Raw genomic sequence first — 15,328 nt, forward strand, 5'->3', positions numbered from 1 at the left:
CTTCCCTGTGCTGCTCTAAGGAGGTGGCAGGGCATTAGGGCAATAGCCTAGGTTGCTGAGAAAGTTGACAGTCATCAGAGACTCACATCCCAAATTGGCCCAGAAAAAGGGGACACATCACCTTTGGGGACCATGAACATTGTCACTGAGCACATCTGTGTGGACAGGGTACACAGAGACCAGCAGGCCCTTTCCCAAGTATTCTGCAATGCAGGAGACCCCAGACCCTGCTCTCCTTGGATGGGGCTCTGGGAAGCTCCAACACACCAAACTGACTTCCTTTCAAACTGATAGGTTAGAGAAAAGAGCAGATTACATTTTATTTAGAGAAAGTAACATGGCCTTTCTTTAAACTACATATTGGAGAGTAAAATCCCTTGTTTTATCTTATCTTCCACCCAAACCAAAAGTTAGGCCAAGATATCCTTGGAAACCAGGGTCTCTCTTCCTTTGGCCTTTTCTGAAGTGCAGCCAGAGACAAAAATCTCTTTTCTTCTGCCTCCCATTATCAAACCTACTCTTTGGTGAGGATGTGAAGGAGTCAGGAAAACACAGGTTCAGGATCCAGCTCTGCCACTTATCAGCTATATGAGCTTGGGTTAATCACTGGGTAAATGAATTAATGAAATTCCCTTCAGTAAGATGCCATGATGAGGATGGTGGAAGGCCATGGAATACAAATGACCTTTGTAAACTGTGACGGTCAACTAGTGTACAATGTAACTACAGTGTCTTTGAAGATTTAAGCCAGAGGAGTATGTGATGGCTTCATGGTGTGTTAACTCAGCTAGGCTAAATTACATTTCCCAGAATTCCTATTCTGGTGTGCTTTCAGCCAGGGTGAATAAGTGACAGTCTCTCAATAGAGCTGGAAGACAGAGGCAGGAGGGCCATTTTGTCACACATGAAGTTCACCCAGTTGTTAATCAAACTTGAATCTAATGCTGCTGCAAAGGCATTTTGTACATGCAATTACAGTCCCTAATCAGTTGACTTTAATTAGGAAGATTATCCTGGGTGGGATTTTCCTGATTCAATCAGTCAGAAGCCCTTTAAGAGACATCTTGGGCCTCCACTGAGAGGGATTCATGCTGGTAGGACTCACCTGCCCCTGATTTTCCTTCCTGGTTGCCTGCGCAGCTGGCCCTCATACTGGCAAAAGCCAATTCCTGGGATAAAACCATGCACATGGCCTCCAGTGGCCTCCTCTGCTTCTCTGGCTGAACTTGACAGCTACAGCTGCTTCTAGGTACTGTGCAGTGGAAGCATGGGGAAGCAGTCAGGTTTGGTTGGTAGCAGAGAAGCTCTGCAGTACTGCAGAGGGATAGGCAGCTGTGGCTGGGTATTCCCTGCCTCTGGCTGTGCAATTGTAGCATTTGTGGAGCTCCTGCCATTAGTTGGTGTAGTGTAAACATAGGGTCAGGTGACATTTAGGCAGTAGGTGAGGGGGGCATCCTTATCTTCACTTTTCTATAAAGAATTGGAACTTAGCTGGTAAGTGTCAGAAGTGAGGCCCACTGACCCAAGGGGCTTTCACAGCCTCCAGCTGTACCATCTGCCTTGTGACCTGTGTTTGTAACAGGTCAGTACCTGTGTGTCAGATGCTGCTCCTGGGCCAGGCCCTGAGCGGGTGCTGGGGACCTAGTAGGAGCAGACAGGCCCTTTTCCCGAACTCTTGAAACTTCTAGTTTAGGAGGACTGTCTGGAGCCTGTGCAGCTGGCTCAGGTTTGTGGCTGGGCCAGCAGAAAGCCGAATTTTGGAATTGGCTTTCCCAGCTGACCTGGTTGCCCTAAGCGATATATAGGCTTACAACCTTCAGGAGAGGCCTCTGCAAGGGAGGTGCTCTTGGCCTGCAGGAAGAGTGGGGCCTCTCAGGACACCATCAGGAACATGGTGGCAGTCCCCCAGGGTCCCCTGGGTCTTGTTAGAGGGCCCAGTAACAATAGCACTGGAAAGTGCTATGAACAGGAAGGCACTGAGGGTGGAGGCGTGTGGGACACAAGGGACCACCTTCCACCTTTCCCCACATGCTGCCTCTGGTGGCAAGCCCTCTCACTCACTCATCTAGCCCTGAGAGGGCTCTCTAGGGATGGCAGAAAGATGCTCCACACAGGCCAGAGTGAAAACTCTCTGACGGCGTGCCATGGCACCTTGGGAAATGCAAAACAGAATATCCCAGGTCTTCCATAGCTATTTGCGAGTAAAACGTTAAAAAGCCAGTTTATCCAGTTTATCAAAATTCCAACTGTACATAAATAGACTGGCTCCTGGTACCTTCCTACATCTTATATGCGTAGACCAGTTTCTTCTGTATTGGCCCAATAAATACTGTGTGAGGCCTACAATGTGCCTTCCCCCACACACCCAGGCAAAGACCCAGGGCCAGCTGATGGGTTTTTGAGGGCAACAGGCACACATACCAGTCAGAAGGTGAAGGTGGTTATGAATATCTCTGTGTGGCACATGGCCAGTTGCAGAAACAACTGTATTTTCTTATGAATGTTTGTATATATATATATTTTTTTCCCGTTAAACAAATGCATATATTTTCTTTCCCTCTCTCATTCCATTTTCATCTAACATAAAATGTCTTAATAGAAGTTAACTCTGTATTTCAAATTCTAAGTTAGAAGATGTGAAAAAGAGAAGTGTGAATCAAGTAGGAGAAGAATAAACATCAAACAGATAAAAGTTCCTGATCTCGTTGAGTCTACATGTTAGTTGGGGAAATAAATAAGAAAATAAAACACATAAGTATCAGTTAGTGATAAATACTAAGAAAAAAATAAAGCATGGGAGAGGGACTGGGAGCATGTGTGTATGCATAGTATGGGCCTACTTGTGTGTGTGTATATGTGTAGGCAAATTACATGTGTGTGTGTGTTATGTGTTACATAGATTAGAGTGTAATTTCAAAGAGGATGGTCAAGGAAGACCTCTCTAGAGGTGACACTGAGCAATGGGAGGGAGCAGGTACAAAGGTCTTGCACCTTTGTGCTGGAAAGGGAAGGAGACAGAGCACAGCATGAAATAGGTTGAGGGGTTATGGGAGACAGATAACATAGGGCTGTATGGGTTACACTGCAGACATTGGTTTTTTATCCCAAGAGAAATGGCAGGACGTAAAGCTGGAGAGTGACGTAGTCTGACTTAGGTTTTCAGCTGCCTGACCCTGCCCTTCACCATCTGGATGAGGAAGACTCTCCCACTGGGTACTCACAGGGTCCTGGCTGTTCCCTGCTTCCCACCACTCTCTGAGGTCCAGGGCTTTGTGAGGATGCTGATGCCTCCAGCTCCCAGGGTCTCCAGCCCTTGATGGCTTTCCAAGGGGTTTTTGAAAGACCAGCGGGTAAATGAACCTGTTGGATTAGATTCCACAAACTGAGCCAAACTTTCCTTCTGGGCTGAGCTGAGCCTTGAGGGCTGCTAACTTGACCAAGATATCTTTCTGCACTGGAGGCCCACTGCAAGAGACAGACAACTGTGACACCTTCAATGCAGTGTGAGGAGGCCCTGGCATATCAGAGGAGAGAGCAGTCATGGTGCTGGGGTGGGGAGTGAGGTGGGGGATTTAGAGAGTGGACAACACTAGCTGGGGTGTTAAAAAGTAGGGTCAGAAGGGGAGAGGAAATAACATGCACGAACTCAGATGAAGTTCATCAAACGTTATTCCTAAAATTCCCTGTGACTGTTAACTTTCTCACTTTCCCTAGGACTGTTTTAACCCTTGGGAGATACCTGGGGGTGGAGGTGGGAGTGGGGACATTTGCCTTTGACATCGTCTAGCCCTGAAGGTGCGTGCTGGTTGTCCTAGTAAGCTCTAATCCCACAGTGGCCTTTGGGGCCTGGAGCTCTTCTTTCCTTTTACCCCAGGCCAGAGAAGTTCCTTGGGCCTCCAAGGGCCAGCAGGAAGTCTGGTCTCTGAGCACTCTTGCTGTAGAGGATCTGGGTGGGGGTTCCCCCAACACAGACTGCCTGTAGGGCTGGTGTTAGGCCACCCAACAGCTCTGGACCTCAGTTTTTCCTGAATTAAAGGGGTGACTAACGTGTACTTGTTAGGGTGAGTGGGTGGACAAGGTGATATGGGAAAGGAGGCTCTCAGGACAGAAAAGGGTGTCAGCCTAGTGTGGTCAGGCTGTGTGTCTCACAACAAGGCATTAATCCTGAACTCTCTGGACCTGGTGGGTTTGGTTGGGAAGCTGTGTTCCCACCACACCATGGCTTAGCCAGAGAAGTCCTAAAAAAGGCTGCCAAGGCTGGGGGTGGTGCTGGACCAGCTGTGGAAAATCCCCCACATGCTCTCTGGGTGCCCCTTGGTTCTCAGGGCCCTGGCTGCTCTCCGGAGTGTGTGTATGTGGGAATCATGAGGGTGGTTTGCAGGTGTTCTGGCCAAGGGAGCCCCTGAAAGGGGCACTGGGGACCCAAGATCTCTCAGCAGGAATTCTAGAGGCTCACAGAGGCTGCCTCTGCTGTTCAGAGATTCTAAAGAGATGAGATTTATGTCCCTTCCCCGCTCCCATATCTCTGGCTGGGAAGAGCAGCTCATTTTTCATGAGAACCGCGTGATTTTCCAGACAGTGTTTTCAGCCTCGGTTTGACGTCAGGCTCCCGCTCCGTCCCAAGGGATGGGCTTTGTACATTTCCAAGCCAGCGGGGCCAGAGCTTCCCATCCCCTTGGGCCTCTCACATTGTCCCCATTGCCAGAGAGGGGAGCTCTCTGGGTGGCAGACAGGGGCTCCCTGGGAGGGAGGCTGGGTGTGGAAGAAGGGCGAACCCGGGGGAGGAATGAACAGGAGAGAAGTGCAGGTGAGCTAGATCTGCAGAGCTGGGATGTGTGGCACATGCACGTGTGTAGTGTGAGCAGGCAGTGGCAGGGGGGTGGAAGGCAGGAGGCGGGGGAGCGAGCCAGGCTGGCTAAGATGTGAGGCGGCACATTTGTCTCACTGCGGCTTCTCTGCAGACACTCCAGGAACAGCCTCTAATGCAAGGCCCAAGAAGGACCGGGGCGGGGGGGGGGGGGACAGGAAGATGGGGGAGGATGGAAAGGGCAGGGGCGGCTGGAGGCAGAGGCAGAGAATGGAATAATAATAGTCACAAACCGTGCTGGTGTGGCACCTCAGCTACACTTACCTCCCAATCCTCAGCACCATGGATGCTATGGACATTGTTCTCTTTTTACAGACGGACTGAAACTGTCACAGAGAGACCATTCTTGGCCCACAATGCCTGAGCCTCAGCCCAGTTCTGTCCTTGGTTTTTGTTTCCAGCTTGAGGGGGCAAGATCTGTTCTCAGAGCTGATTGTCAAGGCATACCTTAATTTGCACCACACAGTAGCCCCCCAATATGGACCCTGACCTGTTTTGGGGAGTCTCCATCTTCATCCCCTCTTTGAACTTAAACTAGGGCTCCATCTGCACCAGATACAGTAAAAAGGATCCAGTCCCAGTTTCTACCCTGGTACCTAATTTCTGTGTGTCTCCAGGATGGGGATTAGTTACTCTGGGCTTCAAATGCCTCACTGTTTTGTACCTGAATAGAGCAGCATGTCCTGAGCTAAGCATGTCTTCTCTCTGGCCCCACACTAGGGGCCCAAGCCCCATGGCACTCATCCTAAATGCTTCCTCTGCTCAACGTTGCCCTTCAGTCATTCCAAACCAGGACCTTTTATGTCATCCATCGGTCCTCTCTCACTCCGGTCCTGTCAGCCACCATGCCCTGTTGATGGCACATCCTAAATACTGCAGGATGGCTGTCCTCCTGTATGCCCCACTGCTATGGACACTGCCCTCAGTGGTGGCTGGTGCAGTTGCCACCTAACTGGCACCTGGATTCTCTTTATCCCTCCAGCTCATTCCTGGGCTTTAAAAGTCTCCCACTCATTGGAGTAAGTCCAGTACCCACCTTGCCAGGCAGTGGAGGGGTGAGGCAAGATGAGAGAGCAGACATAATGTACTGATGTATGGTTGACAATGAAAGGTATCTTCTTTTTCTTCCCAGCCCCCTTCCTGCTCTGAAAATACCAAATGATCCAAAATGTGTCACTGCAGGCTTTCTGAGCTTCCATCTCCCCCCCCCACCCCCTGTATCCAGCCTCTAACCAATGGGATGGAGCTTTAAGATAACCTCTATCACCCAGTTCCTACAGGTTCAGGCTCTTGTGACCCCCAGGGGTGGCAGCATCAGAATGTGTGGTTAAGCAAAGGGCCCCAGACTAATCTCTATTGTGCCACTGGGCAAGTTAATTAACCTCTCTATGTTTTAATCCCTTCATTTGGAATGTGAGGATAATACCAGGTACTATATTTCATGGGCTTGTTATGAAAATTAAATGAACATATACATGTGAATTGCTTAGAACAGTGCAAAAAACAAGCGTTCAATAAACACTAGCTTTTCTAATTACTACCTGGAATATAATAATAACCTCCTAAATAGTCTCCTACTTCCAGTTTTGTCCCCTCCACTGTATTTCTCCTCTCAGTGCCAAGGACCTTCTCCATCATTCCCATGCTGGACTGCCAGATAAAATACAGAATGCCCAGTTCCAATTTCATTTTAACTGGACATCTGGATTCTTATTTGCTAAATCTGGCAATCCTCCCATGTTCAAAAAATTTCCCCATTACCTTTAAAATAAATTTAAAGATGTTTAGTATGACATTCAAACTCTAAGTGATTCAAACCTCTGCTCTCATCATTTAATCTCTCGCCTTCTACGTCTTGCCAACCCCAGCCCCCTCATCTTATGTTCCAGCCATCTCCAATGCCTTTTTGGAATCACAGAGAATGAAGCTTAGCATCTTGGAGCTAGGCGACCATTTGCCACATTTTTAGATGAGGAAATTGAGGTGCAGAGAGCTTAAGGACTGCCCCAAACCACAAAGCTAGTAGGTAAAGCCTACAGAGTTCTTGCCAGGAACTTAAGCTTTGATTCTGAAACACAGAATGCCACACTCAGGCTGGAGGAGGAGGACCCTCTAAGAACCACAGACATATTATGTTCCAAATCTCTAGGAGGACGTGTCATGTGCTTCTCATTTAGGGTCTGGGAGGCAGAGGGGAGGTCAGAGCTGCTGGCCTGGAGCTGTCCTCAGGGGCTGGGCCCAGCAGGCTGCAATGCCCAAGCGGTTTTGAAGGAGTAGAAGTGAGAATCTGAGAGTGTTTGAGGCTCAGGTATGGATGCAGCTGGGAAGTGGAAGAAGGGCTTCTCAGGGCTGGGGCTGAGGCAGCAAGGCCTTGTTTGGAGGGCTGTGCTTGGAGTTTTCAACTCCAGGCAGTTGAAAGTGAGGACCTGGTAGGCTGGGGACTTGGACGTGGGCAGAATATTCCTAGCTGGCCCAGCTGCCTTCTGGTGATCTCAGGCAAACACAGAGTCATCATGATGAGTATGAGTGGGGGGCCACCTTTCCAGGGGATGCATGGAGCAATTCTCATCATTCTGTATCACCCCCAGCATCAAACAAGAAGCAGAGCAGCTTCCCATCCAGATCCCTGAGAGGCTCTGGCTCCATTACAGCCACTCAATGAAAATATCTCTGCTCAGTGCCGAGAATTTGGTCTCAGTAATTGACTTGTATAATGTCCAAAGATTCTGTACGTATAACAAGCCCAAAGTGATGCATCATCTTTAGCAAAAAGATTTATCATGGAATCTGTGGCAGCTTCCCATTTGTCTGGAGCAGAAATAGGAACAACTCCTCTTGCCAGGAGTCATCCTTTGTCTTCAAAGCAAATTCCTCCATGGTTGAAGAGTTCCTGGGACCAGGCTGAGGCCTGTGGCCAACTTCCTGGCCCAGATCCCACAGTCCCAGAGTTTCCATTCCAGGAATCTCAGCCACAGGCATCAGGGAGCAAGGGAGAAAGTGGAGCACTGAGTTTGGGAGCTCTAAGTTGTAAGACTGTCTGCCATCAGCTGACAGTGACCTCGGATAAGTCACTTAACACTCTCTGCTATAGTCTGCATCTTGAATGCCCTCTAAAGGCTGGTGGATTAAAGGTTCTGTTCCCAAGGAGCACTCTGGGAAGTGGCAAAATTTGTAAGAGGTGAGGACCAATGGGAGGTACAGTATTTGGGTCACTAGGGATGTACCCTTGAAGGGACTATTGTCCCTTCTTTTTTCTACTCCCTGACCATGAGGTGAGTGGTTTTTCTCCACCACATGCTCCCATCACAATATGCTGCCTTGCCACAGACCCAAAGCAACAGGCCCAACTGATCATGAACTGAAATTTCCAAAAGTGTGAGCTGAAATAAATCTTTTCTCTCTGTAAGTTGATTATCTCAAGTATTTTGTTATAATGATGGAAAAAAAGACTAACACATGTTCTAGATTTTCCTTCTCCATATGCAGAATGGAATCTGTGATCCTACTTGAACAAGAGAATAGATGAGAAATCACCCATCACCTATTTTGTAGACAGCCCTGAGGAATCAATATTTAGTAGAGCCCGTGATTTGGGATCAGATGGATCTGGGGTCAAATCCTAGCTCTATTTCTTGGTTATGTCACACAGGACAAATTTTGTTTTGTTTTTGTGGTGCTGGGAATTGAACTCAGGGCCTCACACATTCTGGGCAAATCCCCTGCCACTGAGCTACATTCATGGGCCCTGGACAAATTTCTTAACCTCTTTAAGCTTTAGCTTTGTAAAATATAGATTCTAGCGCTTTGTTCTTTGCAGTGTCATTGTAGGGAACAGAATAAAAGAGGGCATAAGGAGCCCTCAGACTGGTGCTGGTGCATAGCCAAGTACTGCCTGGAGCTGTCAGCATCCACCCAGCCACTTGGAGAAGAGACAGGAATCAGGAGTGGGAACATTGTTGTAAGCAGGCCCACCACTACACATCATATCACTTAGACAAACCCCCAACAACCCTAGGTGCAGAACTGAGATTCAGAGAGATAATGACTCACAAGGTCACCCAACTCATCAGTAGCTAAGGCAAGCTTTAAACCCATTCCTAGCTGACTCCAGGGTCTTTTTTCTCTGCCACATGCACATTGGTACAGCACAGCAGGAAGCGGTCAAGGTGGTGCAGTAAGAGCAAAGTCAGAGTGAGGCTATGATACAGTGATATGCAACAAAATGGGCTCCGGCTTATCTCTTACCTTTGCCATCTTTTAGCTTAGTGACCATAGATGAGTCATTTACTCTCATGCTTAGTGCAGTAAATGGTGTTCATAAGTTAGTTCTCATTGTCACTGCTATTTAAGGCAGGGGGTGCTGTGTGCTGAGGAGTGGTGCTATGACCTCTAGTAAGTGGTGGCAGAGTTGGCCTGAGGAACATCACAGGAGGTTGGAGGTAATCAGGCCACAAAGGAAGGAGTGGCCTTTCAATAGGGCTTTGAAGGTGACAAAGGCTTTGGATGAGCGGAACCAAGTAGAGGGACCTTCCAGGCAGAAGGGGTGGATCACAGGGACGTACTAGGTGGATGGATTCAGGAGAGTCCCTGGGGTGAGGGGAAGTGGAAGCTGGGATCCCAAGAAGTGCTCTTTCCCTCACACCCTGGAGAAGTTATTGTCTTTTAAGTCTCCTTCTATATGCCACTTTGTACCCACTAAGTCTCAGGTCACAACTATTCATCAGGGTAGGTGATGCTATCTTTTACGAGAGAAGCAATTGAGACTCAGAGAAACTAAATAAGTTTTGCAAGGCCACTTGAGTAAGTGACATAGCCATTACTCAAATTCAAGTCTGCCTCCAAAGCCATGCACCTGCTGCACCTCGGTGTAAAATAGCAATCCCTCCCAGGCCATCCTGAATGAATTGATACTTCCATTCCATACTCTCTTGTAAGCTATAGACATAGGTGGGGCAGCAGCTGTGGTCCTGGTAAAATAAATACACACAGTGTTTCATGTAGCCAGTGGGGAGCAAGCTCTACCTCTCTCATAGTGACAGCTTGTACCTCTCCAAGCTGGGCTGGAAGCTACTATGGTCAATGAGCTGACTGGCTAGCAGAGGTTGGTTGGTGACACGTGGGGCCACTCTCCCTTGTATCTTACCCCTGAGCTCCACCAAGATGGCATCAGTGAAAAAAGAGACAGTTTCATTCCGGGCCCCTGTGGTTGCTACCAGCCTCCCACACTGGGGATTTTAATCTCTGTGGGGTCTGCTGAACATTTGTCGAAGACCAAGTGGTGACAGAGCCCACAGTTGCTGCCGATGGTCATCAGGCCCTGTGATAATGTCTGCGAGTGTTCTCAGTCTCTTTCAGGAATACTTCAGCACAAGTGTTTCTTTGTCTTCTCTGAATCCATCTCCTCCTGGACCTTCCTTACTGCTGCTTGAGGCCATGTGAATCACCTATGTGGCCTGCAGCTGTCCTATCCAAAAACTTAGCCAATTCAGTCAGACCCACTCTCCCTCTGCCATCCAGGTCCTGCCCTACCACCTGCAAGTCATGTGCTCTTCCCCACCTCCTCCTAGAAGCCTTCTCAGACTTCTGTGGCCTGCCCAGCTTCCAAACCCAAGACCTTCCCAGGAGCAGAGGGTTAATATGAGTCTCTTCCATTTTGTACTTGGGCCTGGCAGCTCAACATAGGCGGGAAGCGTTCATTCCCTGGCTCTTCATCTCACCCCCAGCACTGAGCACCGAAGGGGCAGGACTTGGTGGCATTTGAGGAATTCAGCACAATGGAAGCAGATCTGAGACATTCTGATCAAAAAGAGATCTCCATAGATGACCAAGGATGACATCTGGCTTTGCTCAACCCTGCAGGACCTCTCACAACTTATTAGCTATTCTCTCCCACATTTGTTAGCCAAGAAGGCAGGGATGACCCTGAGCTCAATTCTTCCCTCTTGAGGGATCTATGATTCCAGCCAGGTACCAAAATCTGGGAGCAAAGGAGCCTCGTCTCACTTCTCAGAATCATGTCTCTGTGGCCCAACACAGACTCTGGCCCAGAGCTGAGCCGTGTGTGGATGAAGAAGAATCAGTCAATGACTGGTAACCTGATTCTTGCCCCAGTTTTGCAACCGACTTCCTGTGTGACCTTGGGGAAGTCACTTAGCTTTTTGGGGGGGTTGTTCTTCATCTGTGCAAACAAGGGGAGTGGCCTAGAGAATTGTTAAGATGTTTCTAGCCCTGAACTTTTCATTTTCTGACTCAAAGGCAAGGATGTTTACTGCTTCTTGAATAAAAAAGTTCCTCCCCTGACAGCAGCCTGGGAAGATCAATAATTCTGTCAGAGCATCTTTGCAATAAAGCTGTAGCTCTGCAGTCTCCTCTAGGCCTGGAAACTTTATCCTTACTCATTGTTCATCCCCGTTCTCCCTCTCCTTGGCCCTCCCTCCACCCTCCCCTCCAACCCTCAATCCAGGGCAATGCAACCTGCCATGAATGAAGAGTGGCTGGTCACGGGGCCAGTCACCATGGCGACGGAACCCCACAGCTGAGGTAGGCATCTAAGTCACATGAGAACCCCGGAAAACTGGCTGAGGTATTTATAGAAGCGGCTGGTGCTTTTATGGAAATGGGTCTATATTTGACTCTGGTCCTGAAACCTCCATGCTGTCCCTAAGGTGAGGCAGGTTTTCCATCTAATTCTCCCTCCCTCTCTGTGCTGAGTGGGACAAATGTTCTCCTCCCCTTCCCATCATCTCTGGGCACATCTCCCACCCCACTCCTTGCTGTGCTGGTCCTACCAGAGCAGCCACTCCCTTTCTGTTTACATCAGCTGCCCCCTTCTGTTTACATTGATGATACTTTCTCCCAGGCTGCAGTTTGGGGCCTTGATGCTGGGCACATGGGCCTTTTGGGACAGCCTCCTTCACCCTTCTCCCCAGGTGCAGACAGGAGCAATGCCCTTGCTACTCTCAATACACATTAGAAGTTATTATTTCCCATTTCTTTCTTTCTTAACAATTTAGAGGTAGCTGCTAAAGAGAGGGAGCACACATCAGTGTGTAAGATTTGGAAGGGTTCAGTCCCCCCTGCCCTTCAAGGTGCCATATCTATGTTCCAGAAAAGCAAGGTAATAGTAGCTATTGTTTACTCAGCGCTTACTTTATGTTTGCTCATTTAATCCTCACCACATCCTGTAACGCGGATATTGTACAGGTGAGGGTGAAAGCTCAGAGTCAGATGGAGAGACCAGCCTGTCTGATTCTAAAGTCCACACTCTTCCCACTGGGCCCTACCAGAGTGGCAGAGGGTGCCCAGATGGAGCGGAAGTAGGGGCTGAAGAGAAGTAGCAGCAAGGAGCAGTTCCAGAGGAGCAAGGGGAAATAGATTTGGTTATATTATTGAACAGATAACACACTCACAAAGAAGAATTCAAACAAAATTAAAGTAAATCCAATACCAAGTTTATCTTCTTAGGGACTTCCAGTCCTCTGCACAGGAGGTGGCCAATTTCAGATCTTATATGCATATAGAAGCAGATGTGGAAATATGGAATATCCATGGTACAGATAAACAGTACACAATTCAAAAGGGAGACAGTGAAAAATAAATCTTTCTCCCATGACTGCCCCTAGCCATGGAGTTCTGCACCCTGGAGGGCAGGCACTATTGTCAATTTCTTATGTATTGTTCCAGAAATTTCCATGGCTCTACAAGCACACATAAATGGTCACACCCTCTCCACATTATTCTGCATCTTTTTTCATTTAACGGCACATCTTGGAGACATTTCCAGATCAGAACATATAGAGAGCAGCCTTGTTCTTTTTAATGACTGCAAAGAATTTCATTGCATGGAGGTACCATAAATTATTGAAACAGTTCTTTGTTGATAGATATCTAAATTGTTTCCATTTTTATATATTGCAAACACAGCTCAAGGAATATCTTTAAATGAGTGTCTTTAAACAAACATGAGCAAAGAGTATGTTTCTTCATAATTTTGATAGGTGTGGCCTAATGGTCTACGGGCATGTGCCTTTGTAATTCTGATAAATATGGCCTAATTATCTTCCACAGATAGTACTATTTAACTCTTTTCCCATTAGCAACATGTGTATTCTCAACCTTTTTTTAAATTTGTTTTAATTACTTGCCAGTGTAATAGGTAAAAATTGTTTCTCATTATTTTTTCATTTGTATTTCTCCTATTATCAATGGAATTTAACTTCTCTTTACATGTGTAAGGGCCACACATTTTCTTTGAGCTTTCTAATCACATCCTTTGTTGTTATTCTTACTGATTTTCAGGGACTTTTTATATAATAAAGAAATCTCCCCCATCAGCTTCTTTAACAATCACTCACTGGATATTGATGAACACTACAATGTGTTAGGACTTTCTGAAGTCCTGGGAATAAAGCCTTTATCTAATTTGCTTTTGTCTGCAAGCAAGTAAACAGGAAAGTGAGTCAAGCGTCAGATGATGATAAGTTGTTTGGAGAACAATAAAACAGAATGAGGCAAAGGGAATATCATAAAAAAAAGTCTTCTATACCTAACTTACTCAACATTATATGTAAATATAATAAGCAATTAACCTTAATATAATTAATAATTAATGTAATTATATGTTAATTTTGCAGCCAATCATGTTACTGAATTACCTTAAGTTTTTCGGTTGCAAATAACTGTATTTTTCAAATGAAACTTTCAGCCTTTAAGGGGACCATGCACATTATGTTTTAAAACTCTCAGAGTAAATGGCTACTTAATGCTTCAATAAATTGATAAATATTATGTCACCTTACGTAGTGTCTGGCACATCTTATGAGCTATGGTATAACAACAGTGGTAATACTACCTTAATTTTACACAGTTTTGTCTCATGTAATCCTTATAAGAACCACATGAGATTACAGAACAAATTATTATGACCATTTTCCAAGTAAAGAATCTGAGGTTCATTCAGAAATACTAAGTGATTTGTCAGCGATTGCCTGTCGAGTTAGTGCTAGGAGCAGAACTTGCATACATCACCGACTCAGGAAAGGGAAAGTGAGGCCCTTCACAGTGAAAGGCCCCTCAGAATCACTCATCCCAAAGGTCTACTTTGATCTTGGTTCTGGATGTTCACACATGGTGTTGAGGGTGTGTGTTTCCTTAGAGAGGCTCTCTGGGGTCAGGGTCCAGGGGCAACATTCTTTGCCACTGAGCTCCAATAGTCAAAGGAAACCTTTAGAGTTTGGGCAATAAGGCCTGACCTCTACTTATGTGGCACTTCTTGCTGCTGTGAAAAGCCATCCATTCATCTCCTTCATCACTGGGCACAGTGGCTTTGTGTTGCCAGGGTAGATGAGGAACAGAGTTATTCAGAGGCTTGTCTGAGTCACGGTGGAGGAAGGTGAGGCAGCAGGGAAATAATTCAGAGGCCTCTTGTCCTCTAGGTCTCCTCACCCCTCGCTGTCTCTCTCTGCTTAATTCTTCCCCATTTCTCCCCCACCTCCCCTGACACTACTCACCACTGGGATTCACTAGCCCCAGGTATCCTTTTCAAGCCCTGAAGTGAGGCTTTCTCGTCATACACTGCGTAGTTAGGGTCAGGAATGAAGAACTTTCTAGAAGCTGCTATGAGATGAAACCTGAGAGAAATTGAGGTCTCCTCTCAGAAAGCAGGATGCTTTTGAAGGGTTCTGGGGTTGTCATCTCCCAGTTAACCCTAAATAAGAAGTCATTCCCATAATGTCACTACCTTGCTCTAAAACTTTCAGTGGCTCCTTATTCCTTTTGATATAAGCAGAGGCTTTTAGCCTGATCTAACAGCCTTCCACGTCAATGGATCAAATTCATCTTCCAGTTTTATCTCCCACTTGTCCCCTAAGCTCACGGCTTCTAAATAGCCCAGCTGGATCCAGACCTAGACCTGTGATGTCAAGGACAAAGTAAATTGCTTCACGAGCTCATTCCTGCTTTTTTTCCATTCCTTTGCAGTGATCCAGTAGCACCAGATAGGAAGCCAGATGGACTTGTTACATCCATCCCTTCATCTGAAAATTATAATTCTTTTAATGCAGCTCACACGTAAGTTAGCCGTTTGCTATGATTTGGATTTGGAATGTCCCCCAAAGGACCATATGTGAAAGGCTGGGTCCCCAGTTTGGTGTCACTGGGAGGTGGTGGAAACTTTAAGAGGTGGTTAGTGGAGACATTCAAGTCATTTCAGGTGTCTGCTGAAAGGGGATTGTAGGGCCTGGTCTCTCTCTCTCGCTTTCCCACCATGAAGTGAATAGTTTTGCTTTACCACATCCCCCTTGCCATGATGGGTTGCCACAGGCCATCTGATCATGGATTGAAACCTCCAAAATGTGAGCCAAAATAAACATGTTCTCTTTTATTGTAAGTTGATTATCTCATGTATTTGATATATTGACAGAAAACTGACTAATACAATGTTTAGCCATTTTGTGTTGTTGC

At 46.8% G+C, this 15,328-nt stretch overlaps 1 protein-coding gene across 1 annotated transcript in view; it reads left to right on the top strand.

Moving 5' to 3' along the window:
• Slc6a17 (solute carrier family 6 member 17) overlaps positions 1-15,328 on the top strand; it is a 109,649-nt gene that overhangs the window by 39,670 nt on the left and 54,651 nt on the right. Inside the window, exon 3 of the mRNA XM_087213244.1 lies at positions 14,846-14,935. The gene's annotated coding sequence lies outside the window, so the exon portion shown is untranslated. The remainder of the gene's footprint in view (positions 1-14,845; positions 14,936-15,328) is intronic.

Source organism: Heterocephalus glaber, unplaced genomic scaffold (assembly GCF_053883595.1).
Source record: "Heterocephalus glaber isolate CG9 unplaced genomic scaffold, H.glaber_assembly_v1.0 deba00001442, whole genome shotgun sequence".
NCBI classification, from domain to species: domain Eukaryota; kingdom Metazoa; phylum Chordata; class Mammalia; order Rodentia; family Bathyergidae; genus Heterocephalus; species Heterocephalus glaber.